Source organism: Oncorhynchus kisutch, unplaced genomic scaffold (genome assembly GCF_002021735.2).
Source record: "Oncorhynchus kisutch isolate 150728-3 unplaced genomic scaffold, Okis_V2 Okis01b-Okis20b_hom, whole genome shotgun sequence".
In the NCBI taxonomy this organism is placed as follows: Eukaryota; Metazoa; Chordata; class Actinopteri; order Salmoniformes; family Salmonidae; genus Oncorhynchus; species Oncorhynchus kisutch.
Genome location: NW_022261978.1, coordinates 1,931,053 through 1,943,552, shown reverse-complemented (window position 1 = coordinate 1,943,552; position 12,500 = coordinate 1,931,053). Strand labels below are relative to the sequence as shown.

At 44.8% G+C, this 12,500-nt stretch overlaps 1 protein-coding gene across 1 annotated transcript in view; it reads right to left on the bottom strand.

Annotated features, from left to right (window-relative positions):
* The window catches only part of LOC109885759 (voltage-dependent T-type calcium channel subunit alpha-1I-like), a 196,106-nt gene that overhangs the window by 57,493 nt on the left and 126,113 nt on the right, over window positions 1-12,500 (bottom strand). The gene's annotated exons all lie outside the window — the stretch shown is intronic.

The following is a 12,500-nucleotide window of genomic DNA, read 5'->3' as shown; positions in this document are numbered from 1 at the left end:
AACCGCAAAGTTGAAAAACACAGTTATACCAGGCATCTGAAAGCCATATAAAGTTTGAATTCCAACACCAAGAACAGACAAATGAAGGCTGAACTATACAGGGAGTCTGTGAACATGATAGACTGGGGGAACAGGATGTGTGATTGTTTTAGATAGGTTAGATAGCTGTGTTAGAAGAAGAGGGAACAGGATGTGTGATTGTTTTAGATAGGTTAGATAGCTGTGTTAGGAGAAGAGGGAACAGGATGTGTGATTGTTTTAGATAGGTTAGATAGCTGTGTTAGAAGAAGAGGGAACAGGATGTGTGATTGTTTTAGATAGGTTAGATAGCTGTGTTAGAAGAAGAGGGAACAGGACGTGTGATTGTTTTAGATAGGTTAGATAGCCGTGTTAGAAGAAGAGGGAACAGAGCACGTTTGAGAAGTTGGACGACTACAGTAGGACAACTTAGAGAATACTAAATAGAAAAGGCTGTTGCCATCCTGAATGAATAAAAGATGAGAAAGATGACCTTTTAATCTTAGAAAGCCTAAAGAGACATCACAGAGAGATGCTCTGTTGCCATCCTTTAGAATGTTGGAAGAGTGACTCTTTAGGTAGGTACACCTACAGCTCTGTGGAACACTGGGTCTGTACATAGTCAACGGTAGGCTGAGAGGGGACTCTTTAGGTAGGTACACCTACAGCTCTGTGGAACACTGGGTCTGTACATAGTCAACGGTAGGCTGAGAGGGGACTCTTTAGGTAGGTACACCTACAGCTCTGTGGAACACTGGGTCTGTACATAGTCAACGGTAGGCTGAGAGGGGACTCTTTAGGTAGGTACACCTACAGCTCTGTGGAACACTGTGTCTGTACATAGTCAACGGTAGGCTGAGAGGGGACTCTTTTGGTAGGTACACCTACAGCTCTGTGGAACACTGGGTCTGTACATAGTCAACGGTAGGCTGAGAGGGGACTCTTTAGGTAGGTACACCTACAGCTCTGTGGAACACTGGGTCTGTACATAGTCAACGGTAGGCTGAGAGGGGACTCTTTTGGTAGGTACACCTACAGCTCTGTGGAACACTGGGTCTGTACATAGTCAACGGTAGGCTGAGAGGGGACTCTTTAGGTAGGTACACCTACAGCTCTGTGGAACACTGGGTCTGTACATAGTCAACGGTAGGCTGAGAGGGGACTCTTTAGGTAGGTACACCTACAGCTCTGTGGAACACTGGGTCTGTACATAGTCAACGGTAGGCTGAGAGGGGACTCTTTAGGTAGGTACACCTACAGCTCTGTGGAACACTGGGTCTGTACATAGTCAACGGTAGGCTGAGAGGGGACTCTTTAGGTAGGTACACCTACAGCTCTGTGGAACACTGGGTCTGTACATAGTCAACGGTAGGCTGAGAGGGGACTCTTTAGGTAGGTACACCTACAGCTCTGTGGAACACTGGGTCTGTACATAGTCAACGGTAGGCTGAGAGGGGACTCTTTAGGTAGGTACACCTACAGCTCTGTGGAACACTGGGTCTGTACATAGTCAACGGTAGGCTGAGAGGGGACTCTTTAGGTAGGTACACCTACAGCTCTGTGGAACACTGGGTCTGTACATAGTCAACGGTAGGCTGAGAGGGGACTCTTTAGGTAGGTACACCTACAGCTCTGTGGAACACTGGCTCTGTACATAGTCAACGGTAGGCTGAGAGGGGACTCTTTAGGTAGGTACACCTACAGCTCTGTGGAACACTGGCTCTGTACATAGTCAACGGTAGGCTGAGAGGGGACTCTTTAGGTAGGTACACCTACAGCTCTGTGGAACACTGGGTCTGTACATAGTCAACGGTAGGCTGAGAGGGGACTCTTTAGGTAGGTACACCTACAGCTCTGTGGAACACTGGGTCTGTACATAGTCAACGGTAGGCTGAGAGGGGACTCTTTAGGTAGGTACACCTACAGCTCTGTGGAACACTGGGTCTGTACATAGTCAACGGTAGGCTGAGAGGGGACTCTTTAGGTAGGTACACCTACAGCTCTGTGGAACACTGGGTCTGTACATAGTCAACGGTAGGCTGAGAGGGGACTCTTTAGGTAGGTACACCTACAGCTCTGTGGAACACTGGGTCTGTACATAGTCAACGGTAGGCTGAGAGGGGACTCTTTAGGTAGGTACACCTACAGCTCTGTGGAACACTGGGTCTGTACATAGTCAACGGTAGGCTGAGAGGGGACTCTTTAGGTATGTACACCTACAGCTCTGTGGAACACTGGGTCTGTACATAGTCAACGGTAGGCTGAGAGGGGACTCTTTAGGTAGGTACACCTACAGCTCTGTGGAACACTGGGTCTGTACATAGTCAACGGTAGGCTGAGAGGGGACTCTTTAGGTAGGTACACCTACAGCTCTGTGGAACACTGGGTCTGTACATAGTCAACGGTAGGCTGAGAGGGGACTCTTTAGGTAGGTACACCTACAGCTCTGTGGAACACTGGGTCTGTACATAGTCAACGGTAGGCTGAGAGGGGACTCTTTAGGTAGGTACACCTACAGCTCTGTGGAACACTGGGTCTGTACATAGTCAACGGTAGGCTGAGAGGGGACTCTTTAGGTAGGTACACCTACAGCTCTGTGGAACACTGGGTCTGTACATAGTCAACGGTAGGCTGAGAGGGGACTCTTTAGGTAGGTACACCTACAGCTCTGTGGAACACTGGGTCTGTACATAGTCAACGGTAGGCTGAGAGGGGACTCTTTAGGTAGGTACACCTACAGCTCTGTGGAACACTGGGTCTGTACATAGTCAACGGTAGGCTGAGAGGGGACTCTTTAGGTAGGTACACCTACAGCTCTGTGGAACACTGGGTCTGTACATAGTCAACGGTAGGCTGAGAGGGGACTCTTTAGGTAGGTACACCTACAGCTCTGTGGAACACTGGGTCTGTACATAGTCAACGGTAGGCTGAGAGGGGACTCTTTAGGTAGGTACACCTACAGCTCTGTGGAACACTGGGTCTGTACATAGTCAACGGTAGGCTGAGAGGGGACTCTTTAGGTAGGTACACCTACAGCTCTGTGGAACACTGGGTCTGTACATAGTCAACGGTAGGCTGAGAGGGGACTCTTTAGGTAGGTACACCTACAGCTCTGTGGAACACTGGGTCTGTACATAGTCAACGGTAGGCTGAGAGGGGACTCTTTAGGTAGGTACACCTACAGCTCTGTGGAACACTGGGTCTGTACATAGTCAACGGTAGGCTGAGAGGGGACTCTTTAGGTAGGTACACCTACAGCTCTGTGGAACACTGGGTCTGTACATAGTCAACGGTAGGCTGAGAGGGGACTCTTTAGGTAGGTACACCTACAGCTCTGTGGAACACTGGGTCTGTACATAGTCAACGGTAGGCTGAGAGGGGACTCTTTAGGTAGGTACACCTACAGCTCTGTGGAACACTGGGTCTGTACATAGTCAACGGTAGGCTGAGAGGGGACTCTTTAGGTAGGTACACCTACAGCTCTGTGGAACACTGGGTCTGTACATAGTCAACGGTAGGCTGAGAGGGGACTCTTTAGGTAGGTACACCTACAGCTCTGTGGAACACTGGGTCTGTACATAGTCAACGGTAGGCTGAGAGGGGACTCTTTAGGTAGGTACACCTACAGCTCTGTGGAACACTGGGTCTGTACATAGTCAACGGTAGGCTGAGAGGGGACTCTTTAGGTAGGTACACCTACAGCTCTGTGGAACACTGGGTCTGTACATAGTCAACGGTAGGCTGAGAGGGGACTCTTTAGGTAGGTACACCTACAGCTCTGTGGAACACTGGGTCTGTACATAGTCAACGGTAGGCTGAGAGGGGACTCTTTAGGTAGGTACACCTACAGCTCTGTGGAACACTGGGTCTGTACATAGTCAACGGTAGGCTGAGAGGGGACTCTTTAGGTAGGTACACCTACAGCTCTGTGGAACACTGGGTCTGTACATAGTCAACGGTAGGCTGAGAGGGGACTCTTTAGGTAGGTACACCTACAGCTCTGTGGAACACTGGGTCTGTACATAGTCAACGGTAGGCTGAGAGGGGACTCTTTTGGTAGGTACACCTACAGCTCTGTGGAACACTGGGTCTGTACATAGTCAACGGTAGGCTGAGAGGGGACTCTTTTGGTAGGTACACCTACAGCTCTGTGGAACACTGGGTCTGTACATAGTCAACGGTAGGCTGAGAGGGGACTCTTTAGGTAGGTACACCTACAGCTCTGGGGAACACTGGGTCTGTACATAGTCAACGGTAGGCTGAGAGGGGACTCTTTAGGTAGGTACACCTACAGCTCTGTGGAACACTGGGTCTGTACATAGTCAACGGTAGGCTGAGAGGGGACTCTTTAGGTAGGTACACCTACAGCTCTGTGGAACACTGGGTCTGTACATAGTCAACGGTAGGCTGAGAGGGGACTCTTTAGGTAGGTACACCTACAGCTCTGTGGAACACTGGGTCTGTACATAGTCAACGGTAGGCTGAGAGGGGACTCTTTAGGTAGGTACACCTACAGCTCTGTGGAACACTGGGTCTGTACATAGTCAACGGTAGGCTGAGAGGGGACTCTTTTGGTAGGTACACCTACAGCTCTGTGGAACACTGGGTCTGTACATAGTCAACGGTAGGCTGAGAGGGGACTCTTTTGGTAGGTACACCTACAGCTCTGTGGAACACTGGGTCTGTACATAGTCAACGGTAGGCTGAGAGGGGACTCTTTTGGTAGGTACACCTACAGCTCTGTGGAACACTGGGTCTGTACATAGTCAACGGTAGGCTGAGAGGGGACTCTTTTGGTAGGTACACCTACAGCTCTGTGGAACACTGGGTCTGTACATAGTCAATGTTAGGCTGAGAGGGGACTCTTTTGGTAGGTACACCTACAGCTCTGTGGAACACTGGGTCTGTACATAGTCAATGGTAGGCTGAGAGGGGACTCTTTTGGTAGGTACACCTATAGCTCATCCCTTGGCAGCAGCACTGTATACTACTTCCACACCGACCTAAACCCAAAGTCTCTCAGAGCCTTCACAGTCAGCCCACTAACACCTCTCTCAGAGCCTTCACAGTCAGCCCACTGACACCTCTCTCAGACCACAGTAAAATCACAGTGTATCTGAGAAGATCAGAACCCAACCATGAAGCATCACGGCCCAATAAATGACATGGTACAAAACAGGTCTATAGATGGAGTGCAAACAGTACAGACATCTACCAAAAAGCAATTAGTAGCCAAAAAATACAATCTCTCCTGGACAACTTTGTAACCTTAACTTTCTCCTTTAGCAATGAAGGTGTAAATTTGGCTGTTTGGAACATACAATTTAAATTTGACTAATTAGCCTCCTTGGCTAATCTAAAGAAGCATAAGAGAAATATGAGACAATGAAAAATGGTTTGAAAATGATTGCAAAAATCTAAGAAAGTCATTGAGAAATACAGTATATCTAATCAAAAACACAGAACCAGACTACAAAAATATACACCTTCAATGTGGGGAAACACTGAAGCAATACAAACACACCCTAAGAACAGAGGAACAGAATATTAGAAATCAGCTGGATGGAATTGAGGAATCCATAGAATCAAACCACTTCTGGGAGAATTGGAATAAATGAAACAAACCTCATCAGGAGGAACTGGCTCTCCAACATGGGGACATGTGGAGAAATCATTTTGTAAACCTCTACAGCAACATATCAAAGAGCCCAGAACAAAAAGATAGTCAAGAAAAATGACAAATCCTTGAATCAGCAGTCAAAGACTACCAGAATCCTGTGGATACCCCAATTACAGAAGAAGAATTATTGGAAAAACTATGTACTCTCCAACCCAAAAAGGCCTGTGGCGCTGATGGCATTTTAAATGAAATAATCAAATATACAGACCACAAATTCAAATTGGCTACACTCAAACTCTTCAACATTATCCTCACTGCAGGTATTTCCCCCGATATTTGGAACCAGGGATTGATCACACCAATCTATAAAAATGGAGACAATTTTGACCCAAATAATTACAGAGGAATTTGCGTTAACAGCAACTTGGGGAAAATCCTCTGCAGTATCATAAATAGCAGACTACATCATTTCCTTGACGAACACAACGTCCTGAGCAGAAGTCAGATTGGATTTTTTTTAAATGATCGTACAACAGACCACATTTTCACCCTACACACTCTAATTGACAAACAAGTAAACCAAAACAAAGGCAAAATCTACTCGTGGTTTGTATATTTCAAGAAAGCATTTGATAAAATTTGGCACAAAGCTCTTTTTTATAAACTAACAGAAAGTGGTATTAGAGGGAAAACATATGATTTTATTAAATTAATGTACACTAAAAACAAATGTGCAGTTAAAATTGGCAACAAGCAAACAGACTTCTTCTCTCAGGGTGACGGGGAGTGAAACAGGGCTGCCCCATAAGTCCAACACTATTTAACATCTACGTTAATGAATTGTCAAAAACATTAGAAAAATCAGCAGCACCTGGTATCACCCTACACAACACTGAAATCAAGTGTCTGCTGTACGCAGATGACCTGGTGCTGCTGTCTCCCACTAAAGAGGGGTTACAGCAGCACCTAGATCGTCTTCACAGGTTCTGTCAGACCTGGGCTCTGACCGTTAACCTAAAAAAAATATATATATAATGATATTCCAAAAAAGGTCAGGAAATCAGGATGACAAATATCATTTCTATTTGGACACAGTGCTATTAGAACACACCAAAAACTACACAAATCTAGGACTAAATATCAGCAACACAAGTAGCTTTCACATGGCTGTGAATGAACTGAGAGACAAAGCAAGAAGAGCATTTTATGCCATTAAAAGGAACATTAAAATCGAAATTCCAATTACAATCGAAATTCCAGTCTGGCTCAAAATTTTTCCAATCGTTTATAGAACCAATTGCTCTATATGGCAGTGAAGTATGGGGTCCACTCTCTAATAATGAATTCACCAGATGGGACACAAATCCAATTGAAATACTGCATGCAGAGTTTTGCAAGTGCAAAGAAAGACTATAATAAACGCATGTAGAGCAGAATTGGGCCAATACCACCTTCTCATTCAAATAGAAAAACGAGACATCAAATTTTACAACCATCTAAAAACAAGCGACCCCAAAACATTCCATCACACAGCTCTACAATGTCAAGAGATGAAACCAGAGAAGAGTCCCCTCAGCCAGCTGGTTCTGAAGCTCAGTTCACTAACCCAAACCAACCCCATAGAGCCTCAGGACAGCACTCAGCCAGCTGGTTCTGAGGCTCAGTTCACCAACCCAAACCAACCCCCTTAGAGCCTCAGGACAGCACTCAGCCAGCTGGTTCTGAGGCTCAGTTCACCAACCCAAACCAACCCCATAGAGCCTCAGGACAGCACTCAGAAAATCTGGCCCAACCAAATCATTACAAGACAAACATAAAAATATATCACCTATTGGAAAGACACCACAAAAAAATCTAAGTAAATTTCAGTGCAATTTGGCTCTAAACAGACTTGGTGGCAGACTATAGAGACCGGTCGTCACAGACAAACCTGGCTGCCCAGAGAGGACAGGCTGTGCTCACTCTGCTCCAGGAGAGAGGTAGAGACAGAGCTGCATTTCCAACTATACTGTGACAAATACTCAGACCATAGAGAATATTTCTTTCCCAAAATTATAATTCAATACAAAGAATTTGAAACTATAAAAGATGAAGAAGAAATCTAATATTTATTGGGTGAAAAGCCAAAATGTGCAGTTTTGGCAGCCAAATATGTGTCCTCCTGCCACAACCTGAGGGACAGCCAGTGAAACGTGCAAAGTAATGTCGATAATATTTCCCATCTCGTTTTGTTTTGTCTTTCATACCAGGTCATGTGTCTTCTCAGTCATGTTGACACTGGTCTACTACCATTGATTTAATGTATTGTGGTTCTCATTAATATTGTTGTTGTAGTTGTTGTTAATGGTAATCCCATGTCCACTACTACTATTATTATTGCTGTTGGTCCCACCATGTATTTATATATAAATATATATATAGTATTCTAGATGTATACTTTGACAATGTGAGTAATAATGAACTTGCCATGTCAATAAAGTAAATTGAATTGAATTGAGAAAGGACAGAGTGAGAGCGATGGAAAAGCTCAGAGAGAGAACATAGAGAGAGAGAGGGGGGGGCAGAGAGAAGAGAGAGAGGGGGGGGAAGAGAGAGAGGGGGGAGAGAGAGAAGAGAGAGAGAGAGGGGGCAGAGAGAAGAGAAAGAGAGAGGGGGCAGAGAGAAGAGAGAGAGAGGGGGGGAAGAGAGAGAGGGGGGGAGAGAGAGGGGGCAGAGAGAAGAGAAAGAGAGAGGGGGAGAAGAGAGAGAGAGGGAGAGAACATAGAGCGAGAGAGAGAGAGGGGGCAGAGAGAAGAGAAAGAGAGGGAGAGAGAGAAGAGGAAGAGAGGGAGAGAGAGAGAAGAGAAAGAGAGGGAGAGAGATAGAGAGAGAGAGAGAGAAGAGAAAGAGAGGGGGAGAGAGAGAGAAGAGAAAGAGGGAGAGAAAGAGAGAGAGAGTGAATGTGTGAGTGAGAGCGAGAGAGAGAAAAATAGAAAAAGAGAGGAGGATCAGATAGGACTAGGAGGTTATCAGGGTTTGAATCAGTATTGATCTAAGGAGGGAACCCATAGGATTTTCTCCTCTCTGTTTCTCCTTTCATGATTGGTTTAGCTCTCTGTACCGATCCTTGTTCAAGCATTCACACTCGCATCGCTCTCATACTCTGCTTTCTCTCTCTGCTTCTTCTCTCTCTCTTTCTCCGTCCCTCTCTGTTCTCTCTACGGTTGCAATTGATCTAAACCAGAGCTTTCTGGGGCCGTGGATTCAAATAGTTCGTTTCCATGCCAATTTTGTATGCTCAGGACTGAAAGGAAAGTAGCGGACCCCACAACGATCAGAGAGAGAGGGGATGACAGATGATGAAATATCTATACAGAAGCTTGGGTGACAATAGGAGTGGAGAGTATGTGTGGACGTGGAGGCTGGGTGTATTGTAAACACATAGGAGTGGAGAGTATGTGTGGACGTGGAGGCTGGGTGTATTGTAAACACATAGGAGTGGAGAGTATGTGTGGACGTGGAGGCTGGGTGTATTGTAAACACATAGGAGTGGAGAGTATGTGTGGACGTGGAGGCTGTGTGTATTGTAAACACATAGGAGTGGAGAGTATGTGTGGACGTGGAGGCTGTGTGTATTGTAAACACATAGGAGTGGAGAGTGTGTGTGGACGTGGAGGCTGGGTGTATTGTAAACACATAGGAGTGGAGAGTATGTGTGGACGTGGAGGCTGGGTGTATTGTAAACACATAGGAGTGGAGAGTATGTGTGGACGTGGAGGCTGGGTGTATTGTAAACACATAGGAGTGGAGAGTATGTGTGGACGTGGAGGCTGGGTGTATTGTAAACACATAGGAGTGGAGTGTATGTGTGGACGTGGAGGCTGGGTGTATTGTAAACACATAGGAGTGGAGAGTATGTGTGGACGTGGAGGCTGGGTGTATTGTAAACACATAGGAGTGGAGAGTATGTGTGGAAGTGGAGGCTGTGTGTATTGTAAACTCAGTACATGGGTACTTCACAGCTCTGTAAGCCTTGGATACGACTGTGTGTGTATGTTGTTGGGTGTGTACTGTATAGGCCTACTGTGTGTGTGTGTTTCTGATTGTCACAGCCATATGATTGTCCTTATCCACTTGTTGTGCTTCCACTTCACACTGTAGCGATCGTCAGTGATTTTATAGTACAGATACTTGACAGTGATTGTACCCCCCCCCCCCCCCCACACCCCCATCTGGCTGTCTATCTACTCTGATTTATTCCCCTCCCTCTCTCTTTCCCTCTCTTTCTCCCTCTCTCTCTCCCCCCCCCCCCCCTTCACTCTCTACCTTTTCCTGCAGTCTGTCTCATCTGATTTCCCTCCTCTCTCCATTAGAGTGTAGGAGTGGAGACAAAGCCTTAATGGAAAGGTACTTGTCTGTCTCAGTGTGAAAACGAGAGCGTCTCATCTCCTCGGCATAATAACCTATTGAGACGGAGACGTGTTGCGCAACAGATTAGTGTGAAGACAAGAGCGTCTGCTGGTAATAACTCTGAGACTGAGACATGTTGTAAAGAGGCTGCAGGAAATGTACAGGAGGTGTGTCATTCACCTCCCTGAAAGCATCATTCCAACTACTTCTACTCGATATGTATTAAACAGCTTTCTTTGTGTGAAAGAGAGAGCATCGTGTTGCATGATAATCTATGAAAAGACTGGCGTGTTGGGAAACAGTGTACAAGGTATTGGATGCCTATAGGACAAAAGCATCTGTTGAGCATACAGGCTGTACTTATGTTGTTTATAGGAGATGTGTGCAACGCCTCCATTTATGTGGAAACTGTTGACAGTGAAAAACCCAGCAGTGTTGCAGTTCTTGACTCAAACCCAGTGCGCCTGGCACCTACTACCATACCCCGTTCAAAGACACTTAAATATTTTGTCTTGCCCATTCACCCTCTGAATGGCACACAGACACAGTCCATGTCTCAATTGTCTCAAGGCTTAAACAATCCTTCTTTAACCTGTCTCCTCCCCTTCATCTACACTGATTGAAGTGGATTTAACAAGGGACATCAATAAGGGATCATACATTCACCTGGATTCATCTGGTCAGTCTACGTCATGGAATGAGCAGGTGTTCATAATGTTTTGTCCACTCTGTGTATACAGTATGCACAATGTTGCATGCTAGAAAGTAATCCCGCAATTCTACTTTACTGTACTGAAGACTGTTGAGTGAAGTGAATGAAGGGTTAGCAAATGCTGTATTACCATATTATAAAATGGGTTGTTTGGATTCCGGATGCTGATTGGTTGGTAGCAGGGAGTTATAGCACCACAATCCCTCATTCTCCGGGTGATGCCTGTTAACAGTTCCATTAAATGTATAAATGTGCATTTACTGTCCCACAGCCCAGCCAGTCAATTTGTAAACTTAATCTCCCCCGGGGAAAAAAGTGTCAAGACAATATGTTCCCATGCTACGAGCCAAGCATTTGGTTTGGTACAGTACAACTATGTGCCTATCAGACTTGTGCAACATGTTGCAGTTATTTTTCTCCACTGTGCCACATGACGAGCCTGACAGCTTCTCCGATCCAGGCCAATTCATGTATCAGCATCATTATAATGGATGTATTCAAACAACTGGCAATAGAAACCAAGGTAAAACAAACTAAAATTCCATAGTTTGCTGTCATTTCAGCTGCTCGATGTGTGTTAGCTTGCCTTTGGTGGGCTAGTTAGCTAGCAAAGGAGAAGTAACGTTAGCCTAGCTATCCTACATAACTATATTATTGACTAGGAGAAGTAACATTAGCTTAGCTATCCTACATAACTATATTATTGACTAGGAGAAGTAACGTTAGCCTAGCTATCCTACATAACTATATTATTGACTTGGAGAAGTAACGTTAGCCTAGCTATCCTACATAACTGTATTATTGACTTGGAGAAGTAACGTTAGCCTAGCTATCCTACATAACTGTATTATTGACTAGGAGAAGTAACGTTAGCCTAGCTATCCTACATAACTATATTATTGACTAGGAGAAGTAAGGTTAGCTTAGCTATCCTACATAACTGTATTATTGCCTAGGAGAAGTAACGTTAGCCTAGCTATCCTACATAACTATATTATTGACTAGGAGAAGTAACGTTAGCTTAGCTATCCTACATAACTGTATTATTGACTTGGAGAAGTAACATTAGCCTAGCTATCCTACATAACTATATTATTGACTAGGAGAAGTAACGTTAGCTTAGCTATCCTACATAACTATATTATTGACTAGGAGAAGTAACATGAGCCTAGCTATCCTACATAACTGTATTATTGACTAGGAGAAGTAACGTTAGCCTAGCTATCCTACATAACTATATTATTGACTAGGAGAAGTAACGTTAGCCTAGCTATCCTACATAACTGTATTATTGACTTGGAGAAGTAACGTTAGCCTAGCTATCCTACATAACTGTATTATTGACTAGGAGAAGTAACGTTAGCCTAGCTATCCTACATAACTATATTATTGACTAGGAGAAGTAACATTAGCTTAGCTATCCTACATAACTATATTATTGACTAGGAGAAGTAACGTTAGCCTAGCTATCCTACATAACTATATTATTGACTAGGAGAAGTAATGTTAGCCTAGCTATCCTACATAACTATATTATTGACTAGGAGAAGTAACGTTAGCCTAGCTATCCTACATAACTGTATGATATTGAGTTGACCATCAGTGGGTTGTTGCCTAATTATACATGGTTTATTAAAGAAATATGTATTGATGTTCTTGTCTCTCATTATCATTGAACCTCTGCTAGCTAGCTAGCTAGTTCCATGCCAATAATGTGTTTAGCATAGCATGGTGGAATGACTAGAATGAATGAAAGAACTG